The sequence below is a fragment of the Nipponia nippon genome, unplaced genomic scaffold (assembly GCF_047370975.1).
Source record: "Nipponia nippon isolate SJK-2023a ecotype South Korea unplaced genomic scaffold, ASM4737097v1 scaffold_2, whole genome shotgun sequence".
Classification (NCBI taxonomy): Eukaryota; Metazoa; Chordata; class Aves; order Pelecaniformes; family Threskiornithidae; genus Nipponia; species Nipponia nippon.
Window position 1 is genome coordinate 103,307,241 of NW_028262336.1, and position 11,318 is coordinate 103,318,558.

General features: G+C 43.1%; 1 protein-coding gene across 1 annotated transcript in view; it reads right to left on the reverse strand.

The window, feature by feature from the left end:
* Positions 1 to 7,550, reverse strand: part of LOC104010873 (complement C4) — a 58,878-nt gene extending 51,328 nt beyond the window's left edge. The window contains exon 1 of the mRNA XM_009463056.2: positions 7,417 to 7,550. The gene's annotated coding sequence lies outside the window, so the exon portion shown is untranslated. The remainder of the gene's footprint in view (positions 1 to 7,416) is intronic.
* Between the last annotated feature and the right edge of the window lie 3,768 nt (positions 7,551 to 11,318).

Here is an 11,318-nt window from a genome sequence, read left to right on the forward strand (position 1 = left end):
GCAAAGTCCTTTCCTATTTACTCATCAGCCTCTTTTCACCAGGTACACTATTGATCCTTCAGATGACCCACAGTCCAGTTCAGTGTGTGCAAAGCACAGTCTGGGATTGAAGTATGTGTAAGAAGGAACTAGTGAACCCTGAACTCAGGGAGACAGGCTTGCTTTATTTTGAATATATGCTCTCTCTCCTTTCAGTAGCTTCATTTGAACTTTGTAGGCTCTCACAGTGTTTTGAGCACCAGCAGTAGTTTTTGTTCTTTGGCTTGAAGTGCTTCCAAAAGGCTTTTTCCCTTTTAATCTGCCTAAATACTAATAAGACCAAACTCTTCTTTCACTTTCCTCCTGCACTCGTTCACCTCTGCGTGGCAGAAGGGTACAAAAGACAGCTTCACAAAGCACATTTTACAAATAAGCACCGTTGTGATATCCTCTTTGCCGAGTTACAGAGAATTGTGACAAACACAAAAGGCAATATTTTACTTCTGACGTTTCAGAAAATTAGATTTTGAAATCCTTTTTCAACAGCAGACCATGAAGTGTGGGTCTAATTTGCAAAGTTCTTCTTCACAGCAGGATAACTGCTCTTTGGCATCAAAGTAAATTGAAAATGTAAATTTAAGCTATACTTTTTTTCTTTACCATAATCTAGGTCATGAATTAAAAAGTTAATCTAGAATCTAGTTTCTTTTGCTATGAAAAATTGTCCCTTTTGTCTATATTTTCTTTAAATGTTCTGCATTTAGTGCTCCTAAATGTATCTGCTGAAAAAAAAAAAATCTGTTTAAAAGAGGAAACCCAATATATCCATGGGTTTTTCTGCTCTCACTGAGGAGCCTGGATTTTGCGGGGATTAAGCAACCAACCTTAGTTTTTTCTCATGGATTCCTCCCCCATTTTCCCAACGGATAGGCTCAATTCTGTGATTTTCTTAACATAGTGTCAAAAAAAAAAAAAAAAGGAAAACAAGGAAAAAAAAGAAAAAAAGAAAAAAAAAAAGAAAGTAGGATTTATGAAAAATGTACAAAACCAGCACAGCTTCTGGGAATTTAATATGTTGCAAAAGTGACCTATATAAGACAGTATGATTTTTTTAGGTCAAACAATAATTGCATTATACTACTGACATAATATTTCAACCTACTGTAGTAACGCATCCTGGTCAACTACCTTTTTCAGAATCTCAGAGCTTACGGCACCTTTAAGAAATGTAGGTTAAATTTAATAAATATAGGAACTAAAGCCTTACTGAGAGAAAAAGCCATTGGACAGGTCATGGCCAGGAGAGGAGGAGGTGTCTGAGCATGCAGGTGGCTCTCTCATCCCAGGTGAAAGCAAAGAACTGCTGGAAATGAGGAAGAAAACAACTTGACCTAAATCATACACGGTATTTGGGGTACTGCCATCCTACCCAAACATCCTGACATTCTGTCTAGAGTCTTATTCTCAAATCCACCCTTTGTGGTTTTTTTTTCCTTTTCTTTCAATTTCATTTAAAAAACCCAAAGACAACACAATTTTTCCTCACTACCAACTGTAACAAATACACATTACCTACAAAATTTAACATATTTCAAATATTTTGATCTTTCCCAATTTCTCCATTCTTCTGGACTGTAATGAACATAACTGTCTCTTTAGGGCATTCTGTTCTTCTCCTTTTCGTGGGAGCAAAAGATAAGAATAAGTTAAAAAATCAAAAGGTATCTTGAACATATCAGTGACAAAACCTAAATTTTTAACTAGCTGAGAAGATTAAGAATAAAGGTTATACATCCAGTTCTGTGGATTTGGGAGCATATAATGAAATCAAGGAAACTCACCCTTTTATGTAGGCAAAATTTAGAGAAGTAATTTATAACTATCACTGGCCCTCATTCCTGGCATTTCCTGACTTGTTAAATGGAGATACTCTAATGTTTCAGACGATTGCACAATTATACTAAAAATCGTTTCACAAACAAAAGGAGAAAAAAAATCACATACCATGTATAACCACAGCTAGCCCTGTGCCTATCTGCCACTGGCAGCTTTCCTTGTTCTGAGCTGCAAATTAAAGCTAAACCATTCACTTCACCCAGTAACTCAGAGAAACATGAGACACAAGAAAGCTTCTCCTCTCCCAAGCCTAGGAGAAGACTCTGCTCTGACCTCCATCGCACTCAAGCAAGTTTAGGTCAGGTCCACTGGCAGATCAGAAGCTGTCCTACTTTTTTTGATCCCTTGGTTTTAATGTTCAATGGTGAAATTCAAAGAGAAAGGGGGAAAGGAGACAGGATATGAGTGTCAGGAGAGTTTTGTTTTTATTGTAAAGGAGAAGCTGCTGAGTTACACCACGTTTCAGTGTCAGGAGCTGCAGTACCTCCCCAGGTGGCAGGCAGAGCATCTGCTGTCCTGTTATAGAGTAAAATCTGGATGACTTTTGTAACAGCTCAGTGGGACAGTTATTCAGGTAATGTACGCTGATCTCTTCTCTTTGCAGAAATTTAGCCACGGAGCTCTGACCCTTTGCAGCCATCAGCTTTTTAGGCAGCTATTTGGATAAAAAATGTGCCTCTTTGTACTGTCAGGGATAGGTACCATACCCAGCCTGGACATGGCAGGAATATTCCCTGTCTCTAACCCAATTTTGCAGAAAACTACCTCCAGCAAAATGATATGAAAGAAGACAACTCAGCTGCCCTCTCAGTGGCTTAGGTGCAGAGGGGAGTATTGATGCCTTCAGAAAGGGACTGGCTGGATGTCCCCAAAGCCCTGCTGATGGTACTTAGTTCAGACACACCCTGCCCAGATTACCTGGTTTACACATTGTACCTACAGAAAAAAGGTGAAACGATAAAAAAATGTGAACACAAAGGATGTTTTCAGGTATTTAGTCAACACATCTTAGAAGAAGCATGGATCTGCCCTTGCTAATATGTGAGCACATGTCCTGCTACGTAGTTTTATGATGTGGGTCACATTTCCAGGCCATTCATGCTTGATTTTGACTTGACTGCTGAATGAGGAAGATGAATTTTCAGTCATATTGGGACGTGGTTTAAAAACACTTCTGCACTGTTCTGGTTCAGCCTGTGGTCCCAGCAGTGATCGGGCTGCCACCTCTGTCAGCAGCCCAGCCTGCAGCCCTGATGTGAAAGCCAAGGCTGGGGCAGTACCTCTGCTCTCCCCTCTTCAGGGTGGTGAGGCAGAGAGCTTTGGCAGCCAGTGCCATCCACGTCTGGGCATGTCTCTCAGCTTTCCTTCTTCTGCATGCACTGGATGTGCCTGTTGTTTCTCCCTCTGGCTTGGTGAGGTAGAAGAAATGAACAGCAGGTTTGAAAGAGCCCGTGCCCATGGTGATCTAAGCCTCAGATGGAAGCTCAGGTCTGAGATCTAATTCCCCACCTGCTCATGCTGTTCCTGGGCCTGGACACCATCTAGTCCTGCACCAGGAGCCCGCTGACTATCCTCTGCCATCCATACGGTGAGGCAGGCTCCTCCTCAAGGTTATTATACACAGCATGGGGGTGCCAAGGCTGGCTGCTACCAGGCATCTCAGTCTTGGGCTGCTATGCTCTGCCTTACAGGCTTTTTCTCAATTCTTGCTGCTTTTCCCTCTATCCTGTGGTTAGAAAAGATGTATTCCACATCTGTGATTATCCTCTATGTGATTATTCAGAAATAGCCACTTGTATGCAAAGGAACACAAAGAGCTCTGCAGAAAATTCTCATCTCAGTAACACACCCCTGCATGTGCATAAAAGATCACATCCCCCTTTGAAAATATTACCCATGACAGCATTCTGCGTCTTCAGTGACAGCTTCCACATCTGTAGTTTCTACCTATCTTTTTCCTTCCAGGGTCTTGCTGTGTCTGCAAAGCACCACTTAGCCTAGTAATGGGACAGAGTCAGGGATGTTGAAGGGAAGCATGCACAGCTTCCAGCAGAACGTACAGAGTCCTGGTGCCATCCAGTGGGCAGCTGTGCTCTCCACTGTGGAAGCAAGCTTTCACGAAGAACTGTGAAATTGCCAGTCCTGCTTTCTGAGACCCCCTTCTACCTCCCAGACAGGCACTAGCAGTAATGGGGAGTCAGCTCCGGGTTCACACACACACGGGTGGTTTTCCACAGCGCAGGCTGCTCGTACATGAGCTGCCTATCTGAGCTCCATGACAGTCAATATAGCTAGTGGGTTTTGAAAAATGATTTGGGTTATCCTAGTGGAGGGACCTAGCCTGGTCTGCTCTAAGGAATGCTTAAACATTTGTGTGTAAAAAAAGAAGAGCAAAAAAGAATAATACCCCCGCAAACATGTCCCAGGTGAACCACTGGCAGTTCAGTATCAAACACACGTCTTCTGAGACACCTCTGGTGGGGTTCATTTTGGGATACTGAGAGCCGCTCACCTCTTGACATCACAGTCTTTACTCAACTGTCTCCAAAACCAACTTGTCTGGATACAAGTCCAGGTTTCTACCCAGCTGTTTAACCTACAGTCTAGTCTATCATTTTGCAAGAAAATGCACCGGCGAAAGCAGTGCTGTTCAAGCCATAGTTTAAGTGTAAGTTTTTATAAAGTCAGTGTGTTCTCAGTTGGCAGAACAGTTCAGAGCTAGTCATAAACGCCTTGCTCTACCCAGCTACATCAGCCTCATGGCATTAGACTCTGGAAGGCAAGATGAAATGTTTTGTGCTGACCACCACAGTTTATTGCCAAGAAGAAGTCTTATTTCATTTGCGTCCTTTCTGAAGCGATTATTGCAGTCAGAAGCCTGACCCCACTCCACGCCTTATGGACTTTCTGATTTACTGCAACACACTCTTCCCACTCCCTGCGAGTCAAGAGCTTATCTGGGAAAACAGATGCCTTGAAAATGAGGGGCCCCTGTTCTCTGTTCCAGCTAAATTCCACTTATGGCTAGAAAGGAGGGGGAAAGATTATTTTAAATCATCTTTAAGCTCCCCATATTTCAGAGTAGGCAGAGGGCTAGCTTCACTTCTAATAGCAATTAAAGTGCCTTAAGGTATTGTGATATAAGGCCAGCTATTCAGGAATGCAAACACCTTTCTGGCACACAGGAATAGGCAGAAAGGGTCTTTGGCTTCTCTGTCATAACATGTATCTGTGAGGTTAAAAGAATCCAGAGAAAAATACACCTTCTAAGGACATTTATTTTACTCTTATTACTTATTCCTCTTTACAGTCTGCAGATAGCCCTTCTGCTGTGGAAGACATAGTAGAAATAAAGGCTGGCTTAATTGTATTTACAGTGCTCTTAAGGAATAAATAACCCTATCTGCAACTCAGATATCTGAAAGTGCCTTCTCTAAGGAGTCAGACAGGCAGGATCCCCTACATAACAGAACAGTCCATGACCATATAAAAGCAAGATAATGTGTATAAGGTACAGAAGAATGCAGCTATGAGCTTAGGAAAACACTCCTCATGCAAATGCAGATAAAGAAAAAGACATTCCTTCCTTTTCTGCAGCCCTGAGAGATGTATCTTGACCACCTCTCTATCTGCCTGCAAAGGCGACCCACAAACACCATTTCTGTGGCTATGTACATCCCCCTGCCTTCACTCGTGGGTGCTACTCTTCACCTCTGTCACCTAGCACAGAACTATCTCCTGCCTACATGGTCTTCCACTGCAAAGTCCTCATGAAAAGAAGCTAAGATCCCTGAACACAGCCCTAGCTTCTTAGAAGGAAGCACGCTACTTGTTAATGGTTAGAGAAAAGAAAATAAAGCATTTCTTATACCTTGGAGTTTGAAGAGCCAGCCAGGCCTTGCCAAAGTCCAAGTTAATCTATAGTTATGGATACTCCTTAAATGGCAATAGAGGAAATATGGGAAGGGAAATCCATGCAGAGGTATCTGCTTCTACCCATAATGTTGTGCTTTATTTGGGATAACAGAAGACTAAGATACTGCGATAAACTTGTGGAGGGGCAGTGGCGTAAGAAATGCCCCTTGTGTTTTTTTGGGGAAAAGGAATCACCAGCAATACAAAAACTCAGTTAAAAATCATGAAACACAAAAGCAAAACCTTGGGGCTGGAGCTGTGTTTTGATCACCCCATCCCACTGTTTTTTTGTGATAGTGTGCAAGTGGGGGTGCCCAGGGTAGGCTGGCAGCAGCTCTTCAGCATCCCTGCATCAGTGAAAGGAGGGGAGGGAGATTTTCCCAGAGCAGCTCTGAAGGGAAGGGTATACGTGTGGGTGCACGCATGGAGGTGAAGGAGCTGAAGATAAGAAGGAAAAAAAGCAGATACAGATCTTTGTCCAGTGCAGTAATTAAAGTGAGACTGGATGAAGTATCACCTTGCTCCTTCCCCTTTACTTTCCAGCAACAGTGGTAAGAATTGGCCTAATTTCTGGTTTCCTTGGAAACCCTTTAGTGAGCATGTTTATTCCAACAGCTGCAGTGCAAACAGTGTAACTAGAGAAAAGCCTGTGAATAAAGAGATTTTGATAGTTCAGAGGGATTTAAGAGTCGTGGGCGTATGTAGGTTTACATGCATACGCGTGTGCCTGCATGTATCTGTGTGCATATGTGCACTCATTTTACGGAGGTTTCCAGAGGTTAGAAGTTTTCTTGGGACTGTGCAATAGCTGAAAAGAACAGAAGGTGGCATGTTTTCAACATTTTCATGCAGCCAAAAAGTACAGTGTAGGAAATGAAGGAAGGCTCTACAGAAAAAGGAAAACAAGAAGGTAATAAAGTAAAAGGATACAGAAGGAAGAAGACAGCTAAGCCCAGACCATATCCAATTTGATATATCTCTGCTGTTAATGATTGTATTAACACTGAAGGCTATTTATTTTCCCTGTTTTTGCAATGTAATTCACTGATGCCATAAGGGTTGATTTTACTAGACTCTGAAAAAAGCCTGGTCAGTTGTGATGCATTTCATTTTCAGTACTTTAACATTTTATGAAAATTGTAAAACACAGGTGTGTATTTTTTTCTAGGATTTTTGTTGTGGTTTGTTTTGAGTTTTTTTCTTAATGATAAAATTAACACAGTGTGACCAGTTTATCAAGATCTATATCAGGAAGATAAACGTGGCCCTGACAGTTTCCCTTTAAAGTGCAGGTACGTGGGATATAGCACCAGGCAAAAAGGAGAATGAATTTACATTTGCCAGAAAATTATGAAACAAAAACTCAAAAGAAATAAATTAGAGAAGATGACAGAACTGTTTGTTCTCAAGTCATTAAATTAAGATCTTTCTGAACATTCAACCTGGCTTTGTGAAACTGTTATCACAAACAGGTGCCTTTAAATCTGCAGGCACTCTCTTGGCCTGACTACTTTTCTTTAAAGCACACATTTATCTCTTTTTTTCCAACCCACCAATCTATTTTAAGCAACAGGTTCACCTCAGCCTGTGTAACAGCCCCGTTTGCAGCCAGTGTTGGCAACTCACCAGGTAGGATGCTCCTTGCACCTTGAGCTCTCCTTGTCACTTTATCCTACGACTGATTGCCACAGCTCATTTAATGAGAAGCAGACTGAAAGTTAGGTTTGAGCACTCCAGAGTGACAGTGAGGGCTGGTCTGAGCTGGACCAAAGCAACCACTCCTGCCCTGGCCAGGGCTGCCAGGAGCCACCGAGGAGTTAAGGCTCATGTCCATGTCCATGGGCATTCACGTGGGAATAAAGTGGCACCTTTGTTGCCCCTTTGAGAAATCTTGGACTGCGTCCGACAACAGACGGCTCTTCTTTGTTTAGCAGCCAAACTCCCTCATTCCCAGGGCAGCTGATTAGCTTTTAACTTCATACCTTCACCAAATGAAAAAGACTCTTTTAAAATGTCTGGGCACCAGGGAGAGAGGTCTCACGTGGCCCAGACACTGACAGCATCCCCTGCCACTGGCCCTCAGAGGCACATGCTCACTGACTGAGCCTGCTGCCTTCCCCCTGTTTCGGGCATTTCCAGGTCACTCTGCTAATGAGTGACCAAAACCAGCTCACAGCAGTCGCAGAAGAGGAGCCAAGAGACCAGCAGCCCAGGAGAGGGGCGCAAGGAGAAGCTGCTGCCATGGCTATCGTTTTCCAGCCCCCAGGCTGTGGGCGCTCAGGAGGGGGAAATCCTGCTACTGCCACATCTTGACATAAAATAAACAGAAGAGGCACTGAAACACAGACTTTTGGAGAACTTCTGTCATTTAACTTCTCTTTTTCTCAATGCATTTACTTGCTGCTCTCCAAACACAAGGTATTTTGGAGGAACGGTTGTGCTGCTCCCTGGCATCCTGCAGCAGACTAGGACTGAAAAACTCAAGCTGGAAGCAGAGATTGCAGCTGCTGGTCCCAGGAGCTGCGACCACTGAAGTCACCATCTGGGATACAGTCGTGAATGCCATCAGTTTGCTTATTTTGGACTCCAGCAGAGTCTATCAAATCAGTCTTCCTGACCCCAAGCACCGGGAGGTGCATGCTCAGGTTTTGGCTGTGGGTCTGGCTGCTGTGATTCCTTCCAGCAAATACACCTTGAATTCTGCTTCCCAGCTTGTAACACTTCATCCCTGTGATCTTATCTGAGGAATTACATATAAATAAAATATTGTGTTATATAATACAAAAATATAAACACACACAAAAAATATATACTATTTACATATATCGATATCTATTACATACTATATAAAATACACAAACATATTATACATAACTATATGTAAAGTTTAAAATATATATTACGTAATAACATCTATATAAAATGTATATAATAATAAAAACATATTCTCTGTGTGTGCGCGTTTGTGTGCACACACATGCACTTGTTGCAGTCATGTTTTGAAACCAATCATTTTGTTGGAGAAGAAAACTTCTCAGCCACTTCATGAGGAGACCCGGATGACAGTTCCCGATGGGAGAGAGAGGAGAGAGAGACCAGGAGACCGCTGTCCAGGAGACCGCTGACAGTTCCAGATGGGAACTACAGGTAATGCCTAAATGCTGCAAGAATTTTTTTAATTGTTGGCATCACGCTTACCATTCATAATGATGTTATGGATGTCAAATGCACAGTTCCTGAGGAAACTGAAATTTCCTAGGGGAGAAATATCTCCCCAGCACCTTCATTTTGCGAGCCAAATTGGAAAGGAAATTCTGAGCTGCAGCGCACCAAGCTGAAGCTGGCATTGGTGGTCCTGGTCAGCGCAGTGTTGCAGGGTAGGAAAACCACCACAGCTGAGGAAATAGTAATGGGCACAGCAACTGTTGCAGGAGGTGTGCACACAAAGCTTTTCAGGCTAATGTCTGATAACAGAATCTGAATTTCCTGGACAAGCTGTCTAACTATACAACTAGTTCAGAAAAAACCTGTCAGCAAGAGAAAGCAGTTATTGAATTACTCACATTTAGCCTGGCTACATAAAAGCAAGAAGTGGGTTCTGCCTCTGAAACTCATCTTTTTTGAGATGCCAGTCTGGTTAAAAACATTTAAGTCAGCAACGAAACAGTTCCAGCCACACACCACTCTGGGCACGTCCCGCAAGCGGGTTTAGGTCCCAGGGCACAGCCTGCTGTGTTGAGAATCACTGCTGACAAACCAAGCTTTTCCCATAACTGAACACAGCATGTAGACCCTGAATCAGCAGTGAGAATTGCACTCCTCTTTTGCATTTCTGTTCAGCAACTTTTAGGTGTCTGTGCCCATCATGATACAGTCCATAAATGGGTTTTTCTTGGACCTTGTTACTAAAGTTCACCTGAGTTAGGATCTGAGTGGAGTTTAGGTGAAGTGAACATGGTCTGCTGAGACTTTTGCCTCTGAAGTCTTGGAAGATGTGACATAAATGAACACATCTCCTGTGCAGCGTTGACATTACAACCTGAGATGGAAGAAGTCTCCCAGGGTACAGAGGAGCCCTTGGAGTGCCTGTGCTGTGCTGCACACTCTGATGCATTAGGGTTGCATGGGATGTTGAGGACATCATGTGGCACCTCTGCTAAGTTCTGGGCACATGAACGTTGCTGTATGTGTGATGCATGGGCGGCTGCTGATGCCCATAAAGCCATTACAAATCTCTCTCCGGCTGATGCTTTTTGAAGGTGGATACAAATCTTTCCCTTCCTCCTACTGGGAGAGAGCATTTCAAGATCCTGACAATGGGAGGCCAGGAATCCTGTCTCCAGGAGACTGTGTAAGGCATGCTGTTGATGAGGTGGTCTGTGGCACTGTTGTGTGATGCTGCTATGAAATGTGGGCATAGGAGGACACCTCCTATTAAGCCAGCCTCCTGACATACCGACATCATTTTGTCCCCGAAGACAGAGGCCTTCGTTGTTCTGAACGATTAGCCAGATCCTACTCCAGCCCCTGTTTCATAGACTTGACAATACTGGGGACCAGTCCCTGTGGGGCACGGTGTAGCTTGTTGTATTGAAAACCAAATCTCTTGCCAAGAAATGGAAGAGAAGCCAGCCACATGAGCTACTACTTTTAAAGAATTTGGTATTTATGTTTCTTTCTTGCCAGGATCATTTTGGTGCCATTAGAAACAAGAAAAAAATACGTCAGTGAAAGAGACACCTGATAGCCCAAGAAATATTCTTTTAACCTTTTGTTACAAACAGCAGAGAATAAACGGAGCATGTTTATATGGTAAATAAAATCATCAACAGTATCTTTTACCTCTGCCCCCACTTTCCTCTCTCCAGATGCTTTACCTAGTTCTGTCCAGATCATATGCCTTCACAGGATATGTGCCAGGAAAAGGCCATTGGCTCATGCTACCATTTCAAGCAGTCCTCAGCAGGAGGTCTAGGCAGATGTGAGGTGCAGGTAAGCCAGCTGTTAGAGACCTAGGGTGCTGACAAATGGAAACTTTCATTCCCTCTTACCCCAAGAAAAAAAATCCCACACTATGGTTTTTGTACTTTATATTATCAATTCCAAGCCTGGGACTGGCGGCTCTTTGTACAACTGTTAGGGCACGAGAGTGGCTCTTCTGGGTTGGATGATCTGCCTCTGACAGTGCCCAGCAGTGGACATGTAGGGAAGAGAAAGGAAAGAGAAGATGAACAGCTCGATCCTTCTCCTGAATCCTCCCAGCTTTTTCTAGATGGGGCTTTCCGAACTAGCTGTTGAAACAAATAGCTGATTGTAACGGACATTTCTTCCACAAATTCGATTTCTTTTTTTTGGTTTGGCATACACATCATCCTTCAGTAATGAGTCTTGCAATTTTAATTTTAGGTTGGATGATTAGGTATTGCCTACTTTATTTCATCCTTGTAGCCAGCAAATTTTGTTGTGTGGAACCTCTCTAAAGTATTACAAGGAAGAGTGAATCATTGTTCCCTATCCACTGTCTCTGT